The following is a 5064-nucleotide window of genomic DNA, read 5'->3' as shown; positions in this document are numbered from 1 at the left end:
CCCACCCAATACAAGCTCACACTCCTCTGCATCTTAAATTCCACCCAGTACAAACTCATACTCCTCTGCATCTGAAATCCCACCCCACTACAAGCTCACACTCCTCTGCATCTGAAATCCCACCCGGTACAAGCTCACACTCCTCTGCATCTGAAATCCTACCCAGTACAAGCTCACACTCCTCTGCATCTGAAATCTCACCCCAGTACAAGCTCACACTCCTCTGCATCTGAAATCCCACCCTCTACAAGCTCACACACCTCTCCAGCTGAAATCCCACCCAGTACAAGCTCACACACCTCTGCATCTGAAATCCCACCCCATACAAGCTCACACATTTCTGCATTTGAAATCCCACTCCATACAAACTCACACATCTCTGCTGCCCAGCGTCTAACTTGAACTCCCAAGTCCTCCCACTGCTTGGGAGAAGAGGCCCTCAAGCATAAACTCCTCTTCTCCATTCTTTGGCCACTGAGTAAAACCTGAATGCCTTTCTAACTGGATGTTCATTCTTTGCAACCAACATAAAGCAGGGAGAGAACACAAATGATCATAGACATTTCAGCTGGACAGTATGGGAATTTACTGTGCTTCTCTTTCAACTATTTCTGTATATTCAAAACAATTTCATGATAGGCTGTGTGCGCCTCCTTGGAGGATCTCGAGGTGCTGTGTCCCTGCGGGGACATCGGCCAGGGCATCCAGGGCTGTGGGACATGGGTGTTGGGCTCCTCCTGGTCCCTGGCCCATGCCCATGCAGGCCGAAGTGGAGCAAAAGAATAAGCGGACCTTCTGAAAGTTCACCTGCCATGGCCGGGACCTCAACCAGTTGCTCGGTGTTGGTAAGGCCGAGAAGGAGGCACTGCCCAGGAGAAGCCAGGGAGGCGCATCCTACCAGAAGTGGTGGGTGTAGGCAATGGCAAAGCCTTCAGCCCAGTGGAGATCAAGCCTGAGATGGTCAGCCACTACCTAGGGCAATTCTCCATCACCTACATGCCTGTGAAACGTGGCCGGCCTGGCCTTGGGGCCACCCACTCCTCTCACTTCATCCCCCTGTTTATTGCCCAGCCAATAAAGACATTTCTCCAGTTAAAATATGATAAAATATTGGAAATGATAGTGCAATGATAATCCTTTTGAACGTCATTTAAAATATTTAATTCTTGGGCTTGGCACCTGTGGCTCAAGTAGCTAAGATGCCAACCACATACACCTAAGGTGGCGGGTTCGAATCCAGCCCAGGCCTGCCAAACAGCAATGACTGCTGCAGCTAAAAAATAGCCACTCATTGTGGCGGGCGCCTGTAGTCCCAGCTACTTGGGAGGCTGAGGCAGGAGACTTGCTTGAGCCCAGGAGTTGGAGGTTGCTGTGAGCTGTGATGCCATGGCACTCTACCCAGGGGGACAGCTTGAGGCTCTGTCTCAAAAAAAAACCTTCAATTTTGTGTTTAGGATGAATTCCTAAAATAGAACCATTGGGTGAAAAGGTATGAATATCTTTAAGGATCTTAATATGATTTCCAAGTTGCCATCTTGGAGGTTTGCAACCACCTGTGGGACTATTCATCCCATTCCATCCATGCCTTCATTAAGTGATACCCATTTTGATTAATATTTGCTACTTTAGCAGGAAAAATAGTATGTCATTGGGTTTATTTGGGTACTGATAAGTTTGAACCCATTTTTTCCATTTTTATCAGCTCTTTGTATGTATTTCTTGAATGATAACTTGACCTATTTTTCAATTGAAATCTTAGTGTTATCTCATGTCCTTGAATGCTTTTTTTAAATTTAATGTCTACTTTTTTCTAAGTAGCATATGAACATAACTTAACATTCATATGAAGTAATAGCCCTGGTTTCACCCCTCCACTCCAGAGATACTTTCTTTAAGGAGCTGTTTTTTCTAGTGTTTTCTCTGCCCGATCGACTTTCTTTTTACTCTTTTCAAATTTATTATGATATCATTTACTTACAATAAATTGCCCATATTTTAACTGTAGAGTTTGATAAGTTTTTTTAATTGCGGTAAAAACACATATAAAATTTACTCTCAATCATTTTTAAGTGCACAATTTAGTAGTGTTAACTATATTCACTATGTCATGCAATAGATCTGTAGAACTTTTTCATCTAGCAAAAGTGAAATGCTATGGCCATTGAACAATGACTCCCCATTTCCCCCTCTCCAAAGCCCCAGCAACCATAATTCTAATTTTTGTGTTTATGAATTTGACTATTTTTAGATACCTCATATAAGTAGAGTCATATAGCGTTTGTCTTTTTGTGACTGGCTTATTTTACTTAGCCTAATGTTCTCAGGTTTCATCTATATTGTAGCATGTGACAATATTTCCTTTGTTAAGGCTGCATATTATTCCAATTTGCACACATGGGTATCTATTCATTTTTTGATAGACATTTGAGTTGTTTCTACTCTTACCTACTGTGGATAATGCTGCAATTAACATGTGTGTGATAATATCGCTTCAAGATTCTGCTTTCAATTTTTTTGGATATGTACCCAAAAGTGGAATTACTTAATTGTATGATAATTTTCTTTTTAGTTTTTTGAGGAACTATCATACCGTCTAAATAATGTGCTTTTATAGATATTTCGTGTTCTTTTATTTTCAATTTTATAGGCATTATCTGTTGGATTTATACTTGAATGATAAGCTTTATTATACTTCTCAATTTCCCCTTTCTACTGTCTTCCAAATGTATTTATATCCCAAGTTTTGGTTAAATTACTATTTTGTGTTTACATTTTTGACTATACAAGCATTGTTTATTTAATATTCTTTCCTGTAGAACTTTTTCTTTTCCTGGAGTTAATAATCATATTATTTTTGATTCCCTTAGTTTTTCATGGGAATTTATATGTATCATTAAATTATAGCCAGATTCACTTGTAAAACTGTGAAGTTCCCTCAATGTTGGTCAAACACATCACTATTAGTTGGACTTTTCCCTTAGAGACATCCTCTGTCCCCCTGCTATGGTTTGTTTCTTGGTCTGCTGCAGAACTATTGTCTTCGAACTTACTTCCATCATCTTAGTCAGGCGTCCTCAAACTACGGCCTGCGGGCCACATGCGGCCCGCTGAGGACATTTATATGGCCCACTGGGTGTTTTTGCCGCCTCTGTCTGTCCTTCTTAGCTGCTGCCTGTCCTTTTAAACTATAGTCCAGCCCTCCAACGGTTTGAGAGACAGTGAACTGGCCCCCTGTTCAAAAAGTTTGAGGACCCTTGACTTACTGATTCTCTTCTTTCCTGTGTTGGGTTCCCTATTTCGTGGGTATTAAATCTTAGAAGGGGATTGAGAGTTGTCTTGGTCTGCTTTTTTGCTGTCATAGGAGAATACCACAGACTGGGTAATTTATGAAGAATAGAAATTTACTTGGCTCATGGTTCTGGAGGCTGGAAAGTCTGATAGCATGGTACTAGCATCTGGTGAGGACTTTGTGCTGGGTCACCCCATAATCGAAGGACAGAAGGGCAAACTAGCTAAGAAGACAGAGAAAGGAAACTCCTCCTGTTATCAGGGGCCCACTGCCAGGATAACTAACTTGCTCCCATGATAATGGCATTAATTCATTAATGAGGGCAGAGTCTTCATAACCTAATCAACTATTCAAGTCCCCACTTCTTAACACTGTTACAATGGAGATTAAATTTTAACGTGAGTTTTGGGAGGGGATATTCAAACCACAGCAAGAAGGAAAACAGTGATTACCTGTTGTAAACCAGGTACTGGAGAGTCCATGAGGCTTAAGAGAGAAATAAGATTCAAAAGGAAACAAATACAAACACACAATTATAAATCTAATATTACAGATGTGACTACGAGGAATGGTAGTGGGCACAAAGGAAGGAGGGGTCAGCTCTTCCTGAGCAACCTTCCCTCCTAGAATATATCAATAGTGATAACGGCAGCAACAATAGCTAACCTTGGTAAGTGCTTACTCTGTACAGGTATTATTTAGTTGCTGTTTAAAACTTTGGTTTAAAACTTTGGTTTTACGATTTTTTAAACGACCTTTACTGAAATAGCAGAATTTTCTTACCTTGGGAAAAATAAGTCATGTATCAATAATGCTATAAGAATCAGCACAGGTCAACAAATGGTATTTTGAATGTCTGTGTTTCTTCTTCCGTCTCTATTCCTCTTTTAAAAATGAGACAAAGGTACATCTTCATTAAAAGAAATGTCCTTGTGCAGAGCAGTATGTGTGTCATTTGTGTAAAAATGGATGTATGATGCCTACTTTTGTGTAAATTACATATTTGGCAAATATTTTTCTAGAAGGACACACAATAATAGTACAAACTAAAAATAAAATCCTAAGCTTCCTGCCAACTGAACAGACTCCTTCTTGGTCAAGTGGACTCCAGAAAACCTTAAACTTGAGTTTTCAGCCATAAGGAAAAGGAGGTGAGGTTGAACCCGCCTTGCTGTACTCTCTCCCTTTTGGAGTTCAGACAAATTGCAGACAGGAGCTAAGGCCATGCAAGGCAAAGGTTAAATCATGCCTTACGAACCATGAAATTTTGTTAATAGTTTTTTTAACTAACCCAGTGTGATGTGGCTTACTTTCCATCCTGACTCTGGTATTGTATCACATGACAGATAAGCTGACCCTTTTATCTTAATTTAAACATTCCTTTCCGCAAACTCTAAGTTTTCGGATGGAGTTTTACTTCAATCTATTACAAATCAACCTGAATTCACCTATAACCTGTAAGCCCCCACTTTGAGATGTCCCACCTTTGGAGCCCAACCAAGGTATACCTTCTATACATTGATTTATGATTTTGCCTCCAATTCCCATCTCCCTAAAATGTATAAAACCAAACTGTAACCCAATGACCTCAGGACCACTTACTCAAGGCTTCTTGGGTTTGTGGATCTCTGGGTTAAGGTCACTCATATTAGCTCAGAAAAACTTCTTTATATTATTTTAGAGTTTGGGCTTTTCCCATTAATACATAATGTGGGTACCTTCCTCTGGAAGGGAGGGACTCTGTAGGTATGTGTAAGTTGGAGGAGAGCTTTTAA

The 5064-nt window shown here is 40.4% G+C and overlaps 1 pseudogene; it reads left to right on the top strand.

The window, feature by feature from the left end:
- Positions 1–751: 751 nt before the first annotated feature.
- On the top strand, positions 752–1131 carry LOC111727948 (annotated as a pseudogene).
- Positions 1132–5064: the final 3933 nt, after the last annotated feature.

Source organism: Otolemur garnettii, unplaced genomic scaffold (assembly GCF_000181295.1).
Source record: "Otolemur garnettii isolate 467f Iridium unplaced genomic scaffold, OtoGar3 scaffold00004, whole genome shotgun sequence".
NCBI classification, from domain to species: Eukaryota; Metazoa; Chordata; class Mammalia; order Primates; family Galagidae; genus Otolemur; species Otolemur garnettii.
This window is presented reverse-complemented; position numbering and strand designations above follow the sequence as displayed.